General features: G+C 38.7%; 1 pseudogene; it reads left to right on the plus strand.

Annotated features, from left to right (window-relative positions):
- The first annotated feature begins 217 nt into the window (after nucleotides 1-217).
- Nucleotides 218-23,630, plus strand: part of LOC137240836 (uncharacterized) — a 59,667-nt pseudogene continuing 36,254 nt past the window's right edge.

A 23,630-nucleotide genomic window follows, 5' to 3' on the forward strand; every position in this document is an offset into this window, starting at 1 on the left:
CCTTCCCCCATGTCTTAAAAGGTGGACCGCAAATTATCTGGGTGGTCGGCAGGCATCGGTGCAATTTAGAAATGAAACATCAAAACCAAGAAGAATTAAACAGGGGGTGCCACAGGGTGGTGTCCTATCCCGACTTTTGTTTAATTTCTACATATCTAAGCTACCTTCGCCACCAAAAGGAATTACTATCGTTTCCTACGCCGATGACTGCACAATAATGGCCACAGGCCCAGGCCCACAGATCGATGAGCTTTGCAACAGAATAAACGGCTACCTCTCTGATCTCTCCAGTTTTTTCGCCTCGCGAAACCTGGCATTATCACCGACTAAATCCTCCGCGACCTTATTTACAACATGGACGTCCCAAATGTCGACCATTTTGAACAACCACGTCGATGGCACTACGCTACCGACTGTCCTACGCCCCAAAATCTTGGGTGTGACGTTTGATCAGGATCTACATTTTGGTGAGCACGCAGCCGCAATTGTACCGAAAATCCAGAGCCGTAATAAAATCCTCAGATCCCTTGCTGGCAGTAGTTGAGGAAAAGGCAAAGAAACGCTCATTACCACATACAAAGCAATTGGCCGGCCGATTGCATGCTACGCGTCCCCTATATGGCCGCCAAGCCTAAAAATTACCCACTGGAAGAAGCTACACGCCTGCCAAAATACTGCTCTCAGAATCGTCACGGGCTGTCTTCCTATGTCCCCAGAACGCCATCTACATAATACGGCAGGAATACTCCCCATCAGGGAGAGAAATGAGATGCTAACCAAACAGTTCCTGTTGAATACCCAGAAACCTGGGCATCCCAACAGACATGTGATTGATGAGCCAACACCGCCTAGGGACTTAAGGAGTCATCCCCGTAAGCATTTTGAGGAAATACGGCACCTGAGAACTCAGCTGTATGAAGCAAAAAAACACAAGGAGGTCCTTGGTGAACTCCACAAACAGGCGTCCGACCTTTATGCCAGGAATTGCCCGGTGAATCCAGTACTCAAAGAACAGCGCCCCAAACGTGCGGAAGAGGAACGCATAATCCCCAGGGAAACGCGAGTGACTCTGGCTCAACTTCGGTCTAGATACTGTAACAGGTTAAACTCTTACCTATCCAGAATCAACCCCGACATACAAAATGTATACCCCGCTTGCAATGTGTCCCCACATGACACCAACCATCTCTTTAATTGTAATGTGGAACCAACGCCTCTAACACCCCTTTCATTATGGTCCACCCCTGTTGAAACAGCAAGTTTCCTTGGACTCCCGTTAGAGGATATTGATGACAATTTGTGATCGGTCGCAGCTATTAGGTGGGGCGAAGAACTGCTACAACAACAACAACATAGGAGTATGCACCTGAATGGATTTATTTGGTATGCAACTACCTGACAGAAGTTTAAATCTCTTATAATTACAAATCGAATTATTTTCAGTCATATTCAGAACTTAAACAATTATACAAACACAAATATGTAGTTCCAGTTCCTTCATCAGCGAGACTCGCATTAAAATGCACTCAGCTAGTCATACTGTCTGGCGTGTAGGTGGTCGCTCATTGATGTTACCAATTTACAATTGGTATAGCATACATACATACATTTGCAAAGTTAGGGACGAGGGGGACTATTAATATTACTGGAATAGCAAGCAACAGCGCCCAGAAAAACGTTCAGTTTATTTATGATGTGTGGGAGTAAAAATAAATGTTTGGGTACAAATTGAGGACTGTATTGCTGGTGACCCATTAATTCGACGTTTCGAACTCTTAAGTATTCAGTTATTTTCGGGAAAGTTTATCTTGATGATTCGTCATCTCGTACACATTTTTTCTACGATGCTGAAACGGAACAGCGACCGTATAAAACAGACAAACCCAATGGTTCTAATGGCTTAATGCTACCTACACCAACATCACTTTGGCTCCGATTGGCTCCTAACAACAAAAAGATATATTTCAGTAGAATAACACCTAAAATTTACGCAGCATATTTCGAAGCTTCATAGGCTTTGAAATTCCGCACACTCAAACCAACGGTATAGTAATCGATCGGCATTCATTCGCTGTCGGAAGGTCAATTTTTGTCAAGATGGTTCTGTAGCACTACGCTTACAGATTGCTTAGTTTTTCCGATGTAAATTTTATGACATTGCTTTCGTATCTTTCCATTTGCCAAATTTCTTAAGCACCTTTGAAGCATCCCATGTTAACATTTTTTTGTAAAAATCCACTCGAGACTTTTCGAAAAGGTGCTGCAGAGGGAAGTGTCGACCTACTTGTTGACTGATTTCCAGATATGGTTCCTTTTACTATCAATATACTGCGTTTTCTTGTTATTTTAAGAGAGGCATTGTTAACTCTAAAGATTTATTTAAGAACAAATTAACAAAGGATCCTAAGATTAAAACAAATTATTTTCGCGTTAATTGGGCAGAATGGTCATCCTGGAGACATTTCCGTTAAAGGATTGTCCTCGACGGAAACTTAAATTCTTATGGGACCACGCCTATGGAAGCAGAGGAAGAAGGGGGCCCTCATTCTGCTGGAAGGACCAGGTGGAAAACTTTTTAAATATACTTGGTGTGACCAGTTAGCCTAATGAAGAAGCAACTGGCACGCTTTGTTGTTAGGTTAGTTAGGTTGGATTAGGTGGTAGCGGCCCTTATATGGGAAACTCACGTGGACAACATGAAAGTCCTTTGTGATACCACATACAATAAAATAACGGTGACGTAGATATAGCTACTTATAGAATCGTTGGGTAGCAACGATAAAGTTCCGAATCAACCATGGATAAATCCTAGAGAGATCCAAGGGAGTCGCGACCGCAGTAATTTCGCCTAGTTCTGGTAAAAGCTGGGCAATCAAGCATAAAGTGATTTGATGATTCCACCTCATCATCCTCTATGCAGCTACAGCAGGATGGAGTTTCCAGTATATTGAGATGTACCACATGGATACCTATGGGACAGTGCCCTGTCAAAACCCCAATGACCATTGCTGGGTGAGCCTTAGTGCACCCAATTATTTCGGCAAACCTCCTGCCATCCACTTCCGGGCAAAAATGTCGTGCTTCCCTGCAAGATGTGGTGTCCGCACCACAGGTGGCTAGGGAATCGCGAAATCCCTACAGCCGTCTTCATCCGGTTCAGTTGTACCGATGCGGGCTAAGAGATCCGCTTTACAGTTGGCCGGGGATATCACTATTGCCCAGGACCCAGATAATCTTAATTATAAAATAGTTCGATGCAAACGCAAGCGAGGTCAGGCACTCCCAGGCCACCCTTGATCGCACTGTAGTTGAACTCAGGGCCTTGATAGCCGCTTGGATTTCAGAGTAGATATTAAACTCCCTAACCGTAGTAGAACTGGATAGCATTTCATGCACCGCATCTTTAATCGCAGAACTTCGGCATGGAATACACTGCAGTGATCAGCCAACTTAAACTTGCGGCTTACATTTAGCTCTTGAGAAAAGACCCTCCCACCAACTTATCCGTCCAACTTCGACTTGTCCGCGTTTTGGTGTACAGCCATAACTCTTTAAACGGTTAAGCATCAAATAAGTAAGTGAGTAAGTAACTGAAGCATCGACTGGTAGTTAAGTGCAAGTTAAAATTGTAAACAAATGTCAGCTGTTTTGATTATTTTTGTGTATTCAAAATGGATTACTTGCTATTTGTGCTGCAAAATATTCACAATTAATGATTAAACTGGGAGTTAATCACACTGTGTTGGTTAAAACGAAAATGTCGAATGGATTACTATTCTTCAAAAATATTCTAACTTTGCTGGAGATGTTGCCAGTTCCTGAAATGTGAATAGTGCCCTTCGTAACCATACATCGTTTATAACGTGCAACATTTGTGAAGTACGTAACTAAAAAGACGCGGACCAATTTGATTCTCCACTTAACAATTTATGCGTATGGACATACCTCAATACCAACAAATATAATTGCAAACTGTACTATCAATTTAAAATCAATATGTCACATAAATTGGAAAGAAATCATCGCTGCAGTGCGCACCATATTTAATATGACATGAGTTGTTGTTGTTTTTTTTTGTTGCTTTTGAGCTTTAGCTACTGTTTGGCTGGTGGGACAAAATATCTAAGAGGTGCCTGCTGGCACGCAGCGTGATCTTATCAGTAGACGGCATAAATACGTACCAAATACATACAAACAAACAAATAAAAGCTTTTTGGTACAAACTCGATTGACCATACAGGAGGAGACAAACTCATTTTGGTCATCTGTTTATGTGGTCATTTGATGTTTACGAATTTTTATTGGCCATATTACCAACTGCAGCAGCATTGGCCATGTGGGACATCGTTAGCCATTTTAAAAAAGTATTGGCAATTTTATTTATTTATTTCATTTTGTAGTCGGATTTGTCAGTGATCCTTAAAGTGATAAAAATTGCTCGTAAATCCTTAACGAGTTAAACACATGCGCACACACATACGCACACACCAGCATGTGTGTGTGCCGTAAATATGCAACTATGGCCTAAAAGTCAACCATTTCGCTTGATCATTGAAGCGGCTCAAATATGTACATACAGGGCCGGATTAACCATCAACAGGGCCCTAGGCAACCATCAATTTGGGGGCCCTTCTTTTTTTCGATTAAAAATACAAACTTACATATATCTTTCATAAAAATTTTATTTGCACAATGTAATAATATCAATAAAATTACTATCTACATTTTAAACATGTCGTTTTCTACATTTGTTTTCGGCAAATTCATCAATTATATCATCAATATTGATTTTGTTCAATAAATCTGACTCAATGCAAAGTATACCTAACATCTCGAGTCGCTCTTGTCGCGTTGTAGCTCTTTCAGCGGCTTTTATTTTTTTTAATTGCGAGAAGGATCGTTCGGCAGAACAATTTGTGATCACTAATGTTAAAAAAATCCGAAGAGCTATTTCTGTGTTAGAAAATACATCGGCTAATTGATCTTCCATTAGAATCTTACACAAATGACTAGGAGTGTTTTGTGCATCGGTGTATCTGGAGTTCTCGTAACTTTGGAATTGTTTCATTTCACTGAAAAATTCCTCCAAATCTCTAGAATAAAAACGAACTAAGTTATTTATTACTTCGTGCAGGTCTCCATCACTTAGAGAAAAGTTGATGAGAAATGCAGATATATCTGAAAATTCCATATACTTTCACTCTGAGGATTGTCGATGATTTCGAGGAAACCTTTTGTCCAAAAATCATCGCGAGACGAAAATTCTACTTCTGGAGCATTTCCGTCATTAGGTTGTTTTTTTTCTACGACGAGCACGTTTAAAGATTTCTGTATAACCTACACCAGGTGATAATTGTTTTGTGTGTTCCTCGAAATCATTGAACCTTTCACGGAATGAAACGAAACGATCCGTACAAAAATCACACGTTTGCAAATCTTTTTTTTCACTTTGCAATGACTTACTCACCGAACGCATAGCAGTCAAAATAGAGTACCATAAAATCAACATGAAACCAAATTCGAATTTTTGCATTTTATTCGCGATACACGTCGCCTCATAACGAGTATCAGTATTTTTTGATTCATCATCAGCAATGATTTCTGGAACGTCTAATATGATATCAAATTAATCGTAAACTGCATTCAAATGTGCTTCCCAGAAATTTTAGAAGTCGTTTTCATTTTACGGGGGCCCCCTAAATAGGGGGCCGCAGGCAACTGCCTATTCTGCTTACTTGTTAATTCGGCCCTGTATACATATGAGGTCGTTTGAATGTGAAGCTAAATAAATAAAAATGGTTTAAGAATTGACGAATCAGCATTGAAAATTTTTGCATTCGCATTTGCTTAACATTGGCTGCATCGCCTTTTTCTGCAAATAAAGAAAGCTCCTCCATTGAGTTGCTGCATCTCTCTGCGAGTTTAAGATCAGCATTAAAGCCTAACAATGGCAGCCGTAGACTTTCTGTTTTTGGTAAAATCGCTGACCAAATGGTGACACAGACAATTATTTTGCGTTGCCCTTTTACATATATTTGAATGCAGTACAACAACAATATTATTGGCATTGTTAATGGCAAATACATTGGATTTCTTTTACAAAACACTTTTCATATTCGGAAGGTGGTTAATTTAAAAAATGGCTAATAAAAGCACTAATAAGTGCTGATTAAATATGTAAATTGGCTTAAGGTATCTAAGTATATTAGGAAGGCTGGAAAACTCACTTCTTATGTCCTTCTCCAGGCAATTTTTTCGAATTTATAGCGCGCAATCGGCAGACAGAATGAAAGCGGATGCCAATATAAGGAAATACCAACACTCGTGTAAAAAAAAAAATTATAATAATACATGGAGCGATGTACCACCAAGAAGATTTTTCCCGAGCTTGTTTCCATTTTTTGTGGTACTCTTTTTTAATTTTTTCTACAAATAAGCTGAACTTTAGGATCCTACACGTAAATATGTCCCAACTCCGAACGGCATATGCGAGGCATATGAATTTTCTTCGAGAAGCTGTTTATAGCATAAATACACTTTAAGTGTTTGCCAAACAACTGCCAAGGGGCGACCTCGTCTAGAAAAAACGTTTTTGAAGGATTTTGGTGTTGCACTTTCCGGAACCCAGGACTTTGGGTTTAGTAGGCGAGCACGCTACCATCACACCACTGCTGCCGCCCCATACTCGTGAATTCCGTATAATTTTAGCACTAAAGATAAGCGGTACTAGCCATCGAGAGACGGGAATGGCAAGCTTCCAGCGTCCAGCTACATGCTTCACAATATAGAGGCTCCAAGTGCAGAGCTACCCATGGCGAGTTCTACTTATTTGACAGGTGAGGTCATGGCGACCCCAAGTTCCACACGGAAGAAGGTTCATGGTCACATCAAATCTTTCCGGAGATGGTCGTGCGAGTAACTTAATAGCTCTATTTTCCGAAGAGAATCAGCTAAATATCCGGGCTCCCACAGTTGTAGGATTTGCTTGATATCACATTGAGCTCTGTACATAATATATATATATATGTATGATTGTGGGGTCCTTAATAGGCCATCATTTTCCAACAAAGAATGTACAAAATATAGAATATGAAAAAGGAAAACCCCTAAAGCGGCCTACCGGACCAAATTCCAAAAATTATTAGACAGGTTTCTTGGACAATCACACAGGTCACAATCGTAGGAAAGTTGAAGGAATCCAACAATATGATTATCAAGTAAATGCGTTCAATAAATACTGCACTTTAAGCAGAATCAGGGGCAATAAATTGCATAGTGGAACAAAAAAATTGGTGATTTTTCGGAAGCGGTTAAAGAAAAATTTAGCTGGCAAAATTCGTCGAACGTAGACTGTGCGGGGGCGAATATAGGGATCTTCCAAGGATCTACCAACGGGAAATTCGCAAAGGCAGGATGTATCGTGGAAAACTTCGGCGCACACAGCGGATGCTCAACCGAAACAGCAAGATTTAAAAAAGTCCTAGCCAGGGGCGACATAGTTGAGGGACACAAGATAAGGATAAGCGGTGGTGGACATGTAGTATTGAAGAGTTCCTTAGATTTTGACCGTTGCGCAACAAGACACACCAGCTATTCCTGCTCCGCGATAACTGATGTCAATTGGAACAATCAAGGGAGATCAAGTCTTCATCAACCTGTATCTCCCAAGTCATTGAGATTGCCGCCTTCATCTGCTTCTAAATACTAGTGTCAACACGAATACTTTCATTACCGGAGCGCTCATTCGTATAACTTGACCAAGCAGACTTTTATTAGTTCCACTATCTTCACATTTGCGTAAGGCTCATACATCTCATAATAATACCTGCTTTAGTAGTCATCGTAGACACCACGGACTGGACCATAAATCTTACGTAGAACTTTATTTTCGAATACTTCAAGTGCCATCCCACCGGCCAAGATTCCTAGCTAAACCTCACGACAGTTATTATGAGAGACCAATAGAGCCCGAGTTTTTCTTGTCGAGGAAGGACTCAATCTTTGCAATTTCCTACTCAGTCCAAAGTTGCACTTATAGGCAAAATGTATACTCCGTTAAATTTCTAAGCTGAAATTGTTTTCGTTGCTAATGCTGATTCCCAGATAGACAAAGTCGTTCAGAGTCTCGAATTTATATCCATCAACAGTGACAGAGCTGTCAACGTCAAGCAAGTATTTCGTATTTTCTTCATTCATTGCAAAACGCAATTTTTATACCTTTCATGAAAACGAAAAGGTATATTAATTTCGTTACGAATCTCAAAATTGTAGGTCCTTAAAGGAAAATAGATAGACACACCATTAAGTATACCGAAGTAATAAGGATGAAGAGCTGAGTTTATTTAGCCATGTCCGCCTGTCCGTCTGTCTGTTTGTATGCAAACTAGTCCCTCAATTTTTGAGATATCTTGATAAAATTTGGTGAGCGGGTGTATTTGGGTGTCCAATTAGACATTTGTTGGAACCGGCCGGATCGGACCACTATAGCATATATCCTCCAAACAACCGATTTTTTAGAAAAAGATTTTTGTCATATCTTCCTCAATTTATCAGATTGAAGCTTCAAACGTCACCATATACTTTCGTATATTGCACATATTGTTGTCTGAAAAAATTGATGAAATCGGTCGTATATCTATATATATAAAAAGAAGTGTACATTTTGATTGTCACTCCATAACTCGAGAATGGATAGAAAGATTGCCATGAAATTTTTAGGAAACATACAGGAAGGAGAGATGATAGTTAGTTGATTTTGAAATCCCAAATCGGTTTAGCCATATATATATAAAAATCAAATTCTGTGTGTGTGTGTGTTCGCTGTGGAAACGTATTTCCCACACATCAATCATCACCAAATTTTGGTTATGGGTTCCTTCGATCAACGGGAAGGTTTTAGGCTAAAAATAATTTCGAAAAAAAAGGGGCGTGGCACCTCCCCTACAAATGGAATCTTTGGTCCTGCATACCTTTGAAAGTATACATGCCAGAACATTGAAATTCAATGAGGAGTTATATGAGGTCAATCCCTGACACCACCAAGAAAAGGCGGAATTGGGAAAAAGGGGGTGTGGAACCTCCCATTCAAATGGGATATATTATACTGCATATATCTGGATGTCGTAATGGTAGGATAATTAAAATTGGTAAGGAGCTATGTGCGTTAAGTCCTAAAACCTCCAGTAAAATGTGGAATGGGGAAAAACTATGGCTGCCGTACAAACTTAAATTATTTTAACACCTAAAGTTTGACTGCATTGTTGAGTTTAGCTGTTATGCCTTTTGGACGTTTAGTAATCTGCCGCTGTTAAAAAAATTGTTTAGCTTCAGTCTATCTACATCTTCTATAAAAATCAAATTCTGTGTGTGTGTTCCCTATGAAAACGTGTTTGCTATACTTCGATCATCACCAAATTTTGGCTCGAGGTTCCTTCGATCAAGACGAAACTTTTTCATATTTCAGAATTAAGAATTTTAAATTTAAATGTTTTTGTTTTTTGGCTATGCGAAAGAACTATCTTAGCTCCCAAAAATGATCATGTTAACAAAATCAATGATCGCTTTCAAAATCAATTTCCTGGTGAAGTGACGAAATATAAATCGATCAACACAGTTACAGATGAAGATAAAATTGTGAATTATCCAAATGAATTTCTATACTTACCTTAGAACCAAAAGGAATGCCTGTGCATATATCAACTTTGAAAATTGGCTCACCAGTCATGCTTCCTCGGAATGTAATCAAAGCAACAATCATCAGCGGTAAAAGCAATACAATAATATAAAATAAGATACAATAAGATACAAGAATAAAATGTATTAACAGCACCACAACACCAAATATGCGTACAAAATTCAATTCAATTTACAGAACAATAAATTAAATTATCAACAAAGAAAACAGAAAAAATAACGCAACATCCATTCGATCTCGGGCGTTACAACGTGCGCCTGGTAAAGCTAGTGTAGTATATATCCCCACAACCGATTGTTCAAATAAGAAACTTTTCGTAATTACTGCCCTATTTTAAGAGCTAGAGGCTTCAAGTTTCAGCGATTGCTTACTTATATAGTATACTAGCAGACCCGGCAGACGTTGTTCTGCCCTAAATTTGGCCTATCTGCATACATTTTAATAAGCTCTTTCCATCTAACTCTGCCCTACCCCTCTACACTTTTTCCTAATATTTTTATTTACTCCTCCCTCCGTCTTTTTCGCTTCATCTCCATCTTCGTCTCATTCTATCTTTTTCTCAGTCTCCTTCTCTCTTTTCTCTTCTCTCAAGTTTTTCTCCTTCTTCTTCATCTCTTATTGCCAGTCCCAGAGGGTGGTATGTATTTTGTTCCAGTCCCACTCCGAGTCTCAGTCCCAGTCCCACTCCGAGTCTCAATCTCAGTCCCAGTCCTAGTCCTAGTCCCAGTCCCAGTCCGTCTCTGGTATACTTCCCGGAAAAAAGCATGGTAGATACTAATATAGGCAAATTTATATACGAAATTTCAGGCAAATCGAATAGGACGAATGTAAAAAGGTATGTGGGTATTATTAATTCTTGTCTTTATTTCGGCTTCGCATGCATATTTATCAGTTTTGCCAGGTTGATGCGACTAAATCGAATATCACAATGAACTTTAGACCTCTCAGCAACAGCTTTCATTTGATATCCATAATAAAAACACATTCTAGGTGTATCCGGATCCATGTTTTGGCCTATATCTCGAGACCGTAGTCACCCAGCGGCGTAAAATTTACTCTGTACTAAAGCAAACATCAACAGCTTCAATTTGATACCCAAAATGTAAAAACATTGTCTAGGCGTTCACGGGCCCACGCTTGGCCTATATCTCCAGACCCTAGTCACCCAGTTGTATGAAAATTATCCTGTACTATAGCACTCATTAACAGCTTTCATTTGATATCCATATTGTATAAGCACATCCTAGGGGTACCCGGTTCCACGTTTTGGCCTATATCTCGAGACCCTAGTCACCCAGGGGTATGAAAATTATCCTGTACGATAGCACTCATCAACAGCTTTCATTTGATATCCATACTGTATAAACACATTCTAGGGGTACCCGGGTCCACGTTTTGGGCTATATCTCGAGACACTAGCCTCCCAGTTGTATGAAAATTATCCTGTACTATAGCACTCATCAACAGCTTTCATTTGACATCCATATTGTATAAACACATTCTAGGGGTATCCGGGTCCACGTTTTGGCCTATATCTCGAGACCCTAGTCACCCAGGGGTATGCAAATTATCCTGTACGATAGCAGTCATCAACAGCTTTCATTTGATATCCATATTGTATAAACACATTCTAGGGGTACCCGGGTCCACGTTTTGATCTCAAGACCCTAAACACGTAGCGAAAAAAAGGTAGACGTTGGCTGATTCTCAGCCTCTAAAACCGTGACAAAAGAATTTTATATGTTAGATATTGTTGTGTAAAAAAATCATAGAGATCGGTTATATATATAATATATATATGATGGTATATATAGTATATGTATATAGTATATATATATATTTTTTTTTTGCAATTTCAGCCCCATTTTAACAGCTAGAAGCTTCAAATTTCACCAAATGCTTACGTGTATAGCATATATTGATGTCTGAAAAAATCATAGAGATCGGTGGTTTATATATTATATACTTCATATAAACTCTCATTTTTGCCCCATTTTTACGGCTAAAAGCTTCAAATTTCAACAAGTTTCATCAAATAGGTACGTTTACGTCATATATTGTTGAAATACATGATTCGTAGTCATAGTTTTTAAATGCAGACCACAAAAACCTGAAACTTTGCATCCTCACACAAAGTACCTACCTGTTTTTATACTCAGTTGAGCAGAGCTCACAGAGTATAATAACTTTGATTGGATAACGGTTGGTTGTACAGGTATAAAGGAATCGAGATAGATATAGACTTCCATATATTAAAAATCATCAGTATCGAAAAAAAATTGGATTGAGCCATGTCCTTCCGTCCGTCCGTCCGTCCGTTAACACGATAACTTGAGTAAATTTTGAGGTATCTTGATGAAATTTGGTATGTAGGTTCCTGGGCACTCATCTCAGATCGCTATCTAAAATGAACGATATCGGACTATAACCACGCCCACTTTTTCGATATCGAAAATTTCGAAAAACAGAAAAAGTGCGATAATTCATTACCAAAGACCGATAAAGCGATGAAACTTGGTACGTGAGTTGAAATTATGACGCAAAACAGAAAATTGGTAAAAGTTTGGACAATGGGCGTGGCACCGCCCACTTGTAAAAGAAAGTAATTTAAAATTTTGCAAGCTGTAATTTGGCAGTCGTTGAAGATATCATGATGAAATTTGGCAGGAACGTTACTCCTATTACTATATGTATGCTCACGCCCAAATTTTTTTTAAGTCAAATTTTAACAAAAAATTTAATATCTTTACAGTATATAAGTAAATTATGTCAACATTCAACTCCAGTAATGATATGGTGCAACAAAATACAAAAATAAAAGAAAATTTCAAAATGGACGAGGCTCCGCTCTTTTTCATTTAATTTGTCTAGGATACTTTTAATGTCATAAGTCGATCAAAAATTTACCAATCCTTGTGAAGTTTGATAGGGGCTTAGATTCTAGGACGATAACTGTTTTCTGTGAAAAAGGGCGAAATAGGTTGAAGCCACGCCCAGTTTTTATACACAGTCGACCGTCTGTCCTTCCGCTCGACCGTTAACCCGATAACTTGAGCAAAAATCGATATATCTTTACTAAACTCAGTTCACGTACTTATCTGAACTCACTTTGTGTTGGTATAAAAATTGACCGAAATCCGACTATGACCACGCCCACTTTTTTGATATCGAAAATTACGAAAAATGAAAAAAGGCCATAATTATATACCAAATACGAAAAAAGGGATGAAACATGGTAATTGGATTGGTTTATTGACGCAAAATATAACTTTAGAAAAAAAATTTGTAAAATGTGTGTGACACCTACAATATTAAGTAGAAGAAAATGAAAAAGTTCTGTGGGCCGAAATGAAAAGCCGTTGGAATCTTGGCAGGAATACTGTTCGTGGTATTACATATATAAATAAATTAGCGGTATCCGACAGATGATGTTCTGGGTCACCCTGGTCCACATTTTGGTCGATATCTCGAAAACGCCTTCACATATACAACTAAGGGCCCTCCATTTTAAAACCCTCATTAATACCTTTAATTTAATACCCATATCTTACAAACACATTCTAGAGTCACCCCTGGTCCACCTTTATGGCAGTATCTCGAAAAGGCGTCCACCTATAGAACTAAGGCCCACTCCTTTTCCAAATACTCATTAACACCTTTCATTTGATACCCATATTGTACAAACAAATTCTAGAGTCACCCCTGGTCCACCTTTAGGGAGGTATCTCGACAAGGCGTCCATCTATAGAACTAAGGCCCACTCCCTTTTTAAACACTCATTAACACCTTTCATTTGATACCCATATTGTACAAACAAATTCTAAAGTCAGCCCTGGTCCACCTTTATGGCGATATCCCTAAATGGCGTCCACCTATAGAACTATAGCCCAATACCTCTTAAAATAATTTTTAATATCTTCCATTTGATGCACATGTCATACAAACGCATTCCAGAGTTACCCTAGGTTCATTTTCCTACATGGTTATTTTCCCTTATTTTGTCACCATAGCTCTCAACTCAGTATGTAATGTTCGGTTACGCCCGAACTTAGCCTTCCCTACTTGTTTATTTTATATTTATCTTAAAAATCGTTAGGTATGTACATCTGTTCACTATATATTTCAGATCTTATACATCCGATTATTAGGAGATTACGAACGGTATAAGATTATTGTTCAGCCCCATTCATGAAAGGTATGAAGTCTTCGGCACAGCCGAAGACAATCCCATCCTTACTTGTTTTATTTTCTTTATGGTCCAACCATATGGGGCCGAACATACGGCGGGCGTAAATAGTCCAGCTATATCAATATCAACAGGATACCCCAGAAATTGTAAGACCTTTTAAGTACCATCGCGGTTTGCATCTGCTGCTAGAACTATCTTCTCAGCGCAAGGAATAACAAATCGCACGATTCGGAGACGCCCCGTTTGGGTTTCGAATTGTTCGCAAAGTTTCTTGTTACTCATTTGTGAAGACGTTATAAGCTTTGCAGGTAACTCGAGTTCCGACATTCCAGCATACAAGCATACAATGAGTTCTTTAACTTTGGGTTTCAGTCAAGTTGATTAGCAGAACCTTAATTCCGTCAGGAAAAGAGGCATCTGATCGTCATCCCCCTTTCTATATAGCAATGTGGGGAAATGCTCTTTCTATACGCGGGTACGAGATCACCATTATCAATCCTGCGGAATTTGAATTTGTCTTCTCTCCTCGCTTCACGATAACGCTACCATACACCGCGGGTTGCTTTGGCGGTGTGCAGCATGGCGTTGTTGGACGGCGTTATTCCTTTCCGCATTTGCTTTCGTACTCGTTTATACTTAAGCACTTTTTTAGCCACGGCGAATTCCATCCATTCCAGCCAGTTTGGTTGAATTTCCAACTGTAGGACCAAAGATCCCATCCTTGGCCGGCTATCAGAGTCCAGAGACGCGCATCCTTTAACACATCTTCGATCTGTATACCTACTGTATACATATGATACTAACCATCTCTTCAATTGAAATGTTTGAAACTGCAAGTTTCCTAAGACCACCGTTAGAGAATATCAATGACAATTCATGAGTCTGCTACAAGAAGCAGACGTCGCCAAGCAATGGGTTACCATTCCATTTTCTAGTTGCTCATGGAAAATGTACTTGACCAGCGGGTTAAGCAGCTTAGAATAGTCCCGGAGTATGCATGCCTGTTTTAAGAGACGACTAAAATCCACACACCTTGAAGGTTCTACGTGGTTGCTCTTGTTTTTGTTATAACGATAAAGACACTCCCCTATGATTTGAAATATGTTGATGGTCCTTTACCTGAATCGGTGATATCAAATCGTTTCCGTGATGGTCGGGCTATTCCCTCAATGGCGCTGATTCCCGGAACGTACCAGATCGATATCCGGCAAAGGACCATAATCATCGATAATCCTCAATTCCCAAAACCTTCGGGAAGTGCCTTTGTCGTAAAAGAAGACCACAACTCTTGGAGTATTTCACACAAAAATTCTCTGGAAGATGTATGATACTTCCTTTGGTTCAACTGCTGCCTTTTGTGAAACGTGTAGTAATGTGCTGTGCGAGCTATACGTAGATATGATCATGGTGAAGCAAATTATGATTCAACGGTATGACGATACAGAATAATTACTCGCAACTGAGAAAGGGGATACCTTTACTAAATTGGACAAAAAAGGCGAGTCGTGACTTGACATTTTTGGCGTTTAGGGGCATCAGCATACACTAAGAAAGACTGACTGACGCGTTTTCAAAAAGTTTTAAGGTAATTTGATTTTTTGAAGGAGACAGAGAATTCAAATTTGTGTCTGATGTTATGGTTCTGCCTAGCAAAATAAAGTGCAGCGAGCCAGGTTTGGTGTACGTTTTTGGCTGGAAGTTCGCTTCACTTACATTTCCAGCTTTCTTCGCTATGCTTCAATTAGTGCATGTCAATAGTTGTTGCTTTTCTTTCAACAATATCACCATTGAGCTTCTTTGAGCTTATAACTGCATTCCTTTTTCAAATAATGTCTCTTCAAACTCTCTCCACATCCACTACAGCCATATGAACGCACACCATCACCATTGTTCCCAACATCAATAATCAAATTAAAATTTACACAAGCAACTTGCGCTAAATGAGCAACAATTGTTCAAAAATGGCATAAATTGTTGGCTAACAAGCAGAGCGACACTTCACTACTCTCAACAATAATAACTACTTCAACGATCAGCCGACTGTATAGCCTGCTGCTTTTCAGGTATGCACTATTTATTGCGCAGGCGCGAACTGGATTCCAACAGCAATGAATTCTTTACCTGTATAAACTGTGGTGTATATGTATATACGATTATAGCATTTAGGAGTTTACATATCACACTTATACCTATAACGTACATATCTACATATATGTATGTATGTATATTGTGCGCCCACTTCTTTAACCGCACTAAAGTGCCCACTTAAGGCGGCCAAGTGTCTCTTCGTTACTTCTTTGGAACATTCTACTCCTCTTCATATCTTTTATGGGTAATGTTATTGTTGCTCTTGATGTTGTTGCTACTGTTGTGATTATTATTGTCATTGAGTAGCGATAAGGTTATCTGTGAAATAAACAAGCATGTGTGTATGTGTGTATGCATGGATTTGTATGCCGTGGTATGTTGTCCTTGTGCTTCACTTCACGACTATGGCTTGGATTAGCTTTGTTTAAGGAGTTTGCGATTGGCAAGTCAAGTCAAGTAAAAATGTAGAACAATAGACAGCACAAGTGTAATCTAAATATTTGTTAAACAATTATGCTAATTAATACGTAACGCTTTTTACGTGAAAATATTGCTTGTTGAGGTCAGCCATGTACATGTACAAGTATTTATAGGTTTGATTGTTCCAGGTTTAATTAAAGCGAAGCTTTTCATTCGTTTGAATTCCTTATTTATCCGCGCTTGAATTCTTAAGCAGAAAACAAACTTAGCCATTTACTTAAATTTATAAACCCATACCTTGAAGAGGAAGACCTAATGTGAGTTGGGAACCTTACACGCACCAAACCTTCTACTGTTCGTGTATCGACCTATTCCCCTCAGAAGAGTTCCTGACTTCCAATTTTCGTTTCTGCTACTTGTTTCTGTCATTTTGCTCAGGTTTTGGGAAAGCACGCATTTTCAAACTACATATTCACTTGTATCATGCCAGATCCGAAAACACAAGCTTCAGATTCGAACTAATGCTTGTCGCGCCGGCTATCCCTGTTTCCCGGCAACTGACACCAATACGGAACACCAATCTAGGTAAAGTATTCCTTCACCTGCCTCCACAAAAATGTGAAGGACTGCCCTTCCTCTGCTTCCAAACTGCGATGTGGAGTAGCTTCGTACATTTCCATAACATAACCTAGCCAGCGAAGCCTTTGGGCTTTTATACGCTGCACTATCTTCATATCAGCGTAAAGCTCTTGTAATTCATCACTATACCTCCTTCGATACTCGCCGTCGGCAAAACGGAAAGGACCATAAATCTTCCGCGGAACTTTTCTGTGGAACACTTCAAGAGCCATCTCATCTTCTTTCGACACCGTCCATGATTCTGAGCCATACATCAGGACAGGTGGGATGAACGACTTGTCCGATATTGTTGTACATCATATTGTTACTTACGTTGTTATTGTAATAATTGGCTAAACCTAAAACATGCTCTCTTCGTCGTTGTGCTCTTTGGCACTTTTGGGAACGCAGCTCTGCAATTATGGTAGGGTTTGTCTTTTAATGTGAAAAGCTGGCCAATAGGAAACCACAAGCTGGAACCCTCGTAAAAACTATTACCACACGCCTGGCAGTGTTTAGCTGCATTATAGTTTAAACAACGGAGATGTTGCTTAAGTAATTATATTAAGTAGAAGTCCACCTTACCATGTGGTATTTGGAATCGAGTTTTGTCATTCTAGCTGCCATTGGTGGTGGCATCCCACCTACGTTGCGATTCGGATAGTTATCAATATGTTTAAGCTACCCTGCCATAAGAACCATCAACTCCAACTAAAACGACGAAAAATGACTCTAAAGAAAGCATATAAGTCAAATACAGTTGCGCTAATACCAAGCCAATATTCTCGAATACTGTAAGGGGTCCAGAACATGTCGGAAAAGCACAAGACGTGTTGAGCTCAGGAACACCACGGTAATAGGACGCTTCTGTAAAAGCGTTTTCACACATCACAGATCTATAAAGGAAATACTGATCTCTAAACAATATCCAGCAATTGCGTATATCGTTGACTGGACCCCCACCAGTTATAATACTCCATGTGAGCGTTCTTTTCATATCTTCGCTTGTATTGCTTTCTTAGGTACGCCAATCGTGAAGACGTCGTTGTATTCGAAGTTCTACAGTATTTCTACCAAAAAGAGAGGTAGTGGGATGAAGAGAGGGATAGAGATGAAGGATGGGAACTGGATAAATAAAGGTATAGGAAGAGGGATAAAGAGTAGGATGGGGATGAAGAGAGATAATTGGATAAATAGAGGCAGATGAATGAAGGGAGGGATGAACAGAAGGAAATGGATGGAAGAACTGGATAAATAAAGGGAGAGTAATTAAGGGAGAGATGAAGGTAGCGAGAGAAATGAGCAGTAGGAGAGGGATGAAAAAAGGAAGAGAGTTTAAGGACGTAGACGGATGCGGATGGAAACGTATAACAATATTGACACGGATACGAATATGAAAACGGATAGAGATATATGTATAGGGACAATAATACGGACATGGATGCGGATATGAATACGGATACAGATACAGATAAGGAAAGAGGTGGAGACAGAATCGGAGATGGATATGGAGAAGGAGACGGAAACAGGGACGGTGACAGACACGAGGACAAAGGCGGATGAGAAAGAGGAGGAGGAGGCGAAAAGGGAGATGGGTACCGAGGCCAAAATTGAGAGAAAAAGAAAAGTGTAAGAGAAACGTTAGGTTAGGTTGAACTGGCCGGTCCATTAGGACCTCACATAGACTGAATGAGTCCGTAGTCTTACCAGAAGTTAGAGTAGGAGAAAAGAAATGGAATGAACGGAAACCGGGGACCGAAACCAGTCAAATTTAGTCTCAGAAAACTTAGGTTTTGGCATAAGCTGGGCAATGCCTCTTTCGGGTTCATTTCACTACGCTCAACAGAATCCTTCAAAATAATTTGTCATTTAAACAGATTTTTGCTTTTAATTGTTTTCAAAAATATATGATAACATAATCCCGTTTTACACAGTCCCAAAATATATACATTATCCCTACAAAACGAAATACTGTCCATATGTGAATATTATTTTGAAAAATTCTTCAAAAAAGTCTTCTAGTGTTCACCGTTCCGAATATGTTCTATAACTATGGTGAGGCCATCGTCACTTCCCTATGTGACGCGGTATCGAGAAAGATCAGTTGGAATATAGCCGAATATATCCCCTGGCTGCAAATCATGCAATGGGCTCGATCCGCATAACACCCTGGATTAGGGGGGTTAGCAGTTCTTGGTCACCGAGATCCCGCCGCCCTCCTATGAATCGGAACGGCGTATATGCAAGCCCCTAACCCACTCAGCCACATAGACGGGTGCTATTGAGTTTGGCTAAGCCCTTAATCCATCGATAATGTGATTACTCTTGTGAGGGGTTATCGAGAAGTGGCTTTGTCGGGATTGCGTTACCTGGATATTTTCTTGTCGGAATTTTGGAAAGTTACCGGAGCTGTGTTTGTCTTTTCGGGATTCTGAAAGTAGGCATTATGAGGCACAACCAATACATAAATTAAAACCCTTGAGTTCCACGCTCCTGTTGCTGAGATTTATCTAGACATTTATCTACGTCAACTTTTTAGAGCGAATTTACGCGGGGTTAGCCAAGTTTTCCAATTACTTACTTACTTCATTGGCGCTTAACCGTTTAAGCGTTTATGGCCATCCAACAAGGCACGCCAGTCGCTTCTGCACTCTGCGAACTGTCGCCAATTGGTCACACCGAGAGAGTTTAAATAGTTTTGGTTCTTCCTTGTGGTCCTCTGCTTCCATAGGCGGATTCCGAGAAAAATACATTCTTAGCCGTATCGTCATCTTTTATTCGCATAACATGGCCTAGCCAGCGTACCCGCTGCGTTTTAGTTCGCTGAACTATGTTGATATCTGCGTAAAGCTCATACAGCTTAAAGGTTCGTGAATCTTTCGAAAACTCCCACAGCCGCATCATCTGATGTTTCCATGGTCCATGCTTCTGCACCATATAGCAGGACGGGTATAGTAAGTGACTTGTAGGGCATGATTTTCGTTTGTGAAAAAAGTCGGGTTTCCAACTTACCAATAAGGTTTACTTAGAGCTCTACATCATAGTTAATCTTGCCTATTTGGGATCAGCTTTCTTCAATTTGCCCATATGTAGATATGATGGTGAATGGTATAGTGGTTGATCCCTCACGAACTCTAGCCTACATACCTCTATGTGTATTTATCTACGTTAGGTACTTAAAACTTTTATTGGCATTTAGCGTATTTCGCTACCAATGACTGCTAATAGTCGGAAGGAAATCAAAGGAAAACTTATTAAACAAAACAACAAGGCAATACAAGGGAAACATATTGACGCGCGTACATACCTAAGTTGCAGGGCTTGTGAATGAATAGACATGCCGCCCCATTAAACCACAAAATTTATTACTGCGCCTAAATCACAGCAAACAACTTCATCACAGAGCGCGCGAGCCTGAGAGCAGCAAGCAGATGGAAAAGCGTTAGCATATACAGGGCTATGCACAAAGGATACGCTGTAAATTGAAAGCGTTGGTACGTTTCTATGGTGCAACTACAGTGAACTGAAACTATATGCCCCTGTATATGCATATATGTAAGTAATTTTATAGATTCAGTTAAATGTGCATATTTTTGTATGAATATTTATACAAATGTACACACATATTGAGTGGCATATATGAATGAATGAATGCATTCAGAGTGATTAAGTGATGAAGCGTATAAACCAATGCGACAAAGCATCAGCAGCAGAAGCGGGAGAAGAATATTTCCATGTACAGGGCCGGACTAATCCTCAACGGGCCCTAGGCAACCATCAATTTGGGGACACTTCTTTTCACGTCCGTTCCCTTCTTTTTACGATAAAAAAAAATACAAACTTCTATATTTCATAAAAATTGTATTGTCAGAATGTAATAATATCAATACAATTATTATCTATCATGTCGTTTTCTACATTTGTTGTCGGCAAATTCATCAATTATATCATCAATATTGATTTTGTTCAATAAATCTGACTTAATGCAAAGTACACCTAACATCTCGAGTCGCTCTTGTCACGTTGTAGCTCTTTCAGCAGCTTTGATTCATTTTAATTGCGATAAGGATCGTTCAGCAGAACAATTTGTAATCATTAATGTTAAAAAAAATCCGAAGAGCTATTTCTGTGTAAGCAAATACATCGGGTAATTGATCTTCCATTAGCATCTTATACAAATGACCATGAGTTTTTTGTGTATATCAGTGTATCTGGAGTTCACGTAATTTTGGAATTGTTTCATTTCAATGAAACATACTTCCAAGTCTCTAGAATCAAAAATAACTAAGTTATTTATAGCTTCGTGGAGGTATCCATCACTTAGAGAAAAGTTGATGAGAAATGCAAATCTGTCTGAAACTTCCATATACTTTCACTGTGAAGATTGTCGATGATTTCGAGGAAACCTTTTGTCCTAAAATCATCGCGAGGCGAAAATTCTACTTCTGGAGCATTTCCGTCATTAGGTTGGTTATTTCTACGAAGAGTACGTTTTACAATCTATATGGGGTATTCCATTCCATTTCGACCAATTTTGAACCCGACCCCTTTAGAATTAGCTGAAAGTGTTTCTTCTTTTTCTAGCTTACGAAAGACGTTTTTCAGAAGTTTTTCAAATTTTTTCGTCCAACTCAAAAAAAGTTATGAATTTTTAAAAAAACACCGTTTTTGTTTTCAAAATGCTATAACTTTTTCAAAAATTTACCGTTTGGGATCATTTTTTTTTTTAATATGTTTTTAAATGTACTTTTCGGAAAAAATTTTAAAGTTTTTTTTTTTTTTCCATTAAAAAAAAAAAAGAAATTCTCGGCCCACTCCAGGATTAGTGGGGATGATTGCAGAATTGATTGAAGTTTTTTATGAGAAAAAAAAGGGCGAAATTCGAAAAATCTCGAAAAACTGAAAAATTACAAAAAAAAACCTTTAAAAATTTTTTTGAATTTTTTCCGAAAAGTACATTTAAAAACAAATTTTTTAAAAATAAAAAGATCCCAAACGGTCAATTTTTGAAAAAGTTAAAGCATTTTGAAAACAAAAACGGTGTTTTTTTAAAAATTCATAACTTTTTTTGAGTTGGATGAAAAAATTTGAAAAACTTCTGAAAAACGTCTTTCGTAAGCTAGAAAAAGAAGAAAAACTTTCAGCCAATTCTAAAGGGGTCGGGTTCAAAATTGGTCGAAATGGGATGGAATACCCCATATATATAAAAAGAAGTGTACATTTTGATTGTCACTCCATAACTCGAGAACGGCTCAACAGATTGCCATGAAATTTTTAGGAAAGATACAGGAAGGGGAGATAATGGTTAGTTGATTTTGAAATCCCAAATCGGTTTAGCCATATATATATAAAAATCAAATTATGTGTGCGTGTGTGTGTTCGCTATGGAAACGTATTTCCCACACATCAATCATCACCAAATTTTGGTTATGGGTTCCCTCGATCAACGGGAAGGTTTTAGGCTAAAAATAATTTCGATATATAAAAGGGGCGTGGGACCTCCCATACAAATGGAATCTTTAGTAATGCATAACTTTGAAGGTATACATGCCAGAACATTGAAATTCAGTAAGGAGTTATTTGAGGTCAATCCTTAACACCACCAAGAAAATATGGAAATGGGAAAAAGGGGGCGTGGCCCCTCCCATACAAATGGAATATATTATACTGCATATATCTGGATGTCGTAATGGTAGGATAATTAAAATTGGCAAAGAGCTATGTGACGTTAAGTCCTTAAACCTCCAGTAAAATGTGGAATGGGGAAAAACTATGGCTGCCGTACAAACTTAAATTATTTTAACACCTAAAGTTTGACTGCATTGTTGAGTTTAGCTGTTATGCCTTTTGGACCTTTAGTAATCTGCCGCTGTTAAAAAAATTGTTTAGCTTCAGTCTATCTACATCTTCTATAAAAATCAAATTCTGTGTGTGTGTTCCCTATGAAAACGTGTTTGCTATACTTCGATCATCACCAAATTTTGGCTCGAGGTTCCTTCGATCAAGACGAAAGTTTTTCATATTTCAGAATTAAGAATTTTAAATTTAAATGTTTTTGTTTTTTGGCTATGCGAAAGAACTATCTTAGCTCCCAAAAATGATCATGTTAACAAAATCAATGATCGCTTTCAAAATCTATTTCCTGGTGAAGTGACGAAATATAAATCGATCGACACAGTTACAGATGAAGATAAAATTGTGAATTATCCAAATGAATTTCTATACTTCTAAGAACCAAAAGAAATGCCTGCGCATATATCAACTTTGAAAATTGGCTCACCAGTCATGCTTCATCGAAATGTAATCAAAGCAACAATCATCAGCGGTAAAAGCAATACAATAATATAAAATAAGATACAATAAGATACAAGAATAAAATGTTTTAACAGAAAATTTCACCAAATATGCGTACAAAATTCAATAGAACAATAAATTTAATTATCAACAAACAAAACAGAAAAAATAACGCAACATCCATTCGATCTCGGGCGTTACAACGTGCGCCTGGTAAAGCTAGTTTCTGTATAATCTACACCGTTAATAATTGTTTTGTTTTTTCCTCGAAATCATTGAACTTTTCACCGAATGAAACTGAACTCTCTTCTAACGATCCGTACAAAA

This window comes from Eurosta solidaginis, chromosome 1 (assembly GCF_040869045.1).
Source record: "Eurosta solidaginis isolate ZX-2024a chromosome 1, ASM4086904v1, whole genome shotgun sequence".
Taxonomy (NCBI): domain Eukaryota; kingdom Metazoa; phylum Arthropoda; class Insecta; order Diptera; family Tephritidae; genus Eurosta; species Eurosta solidaginis.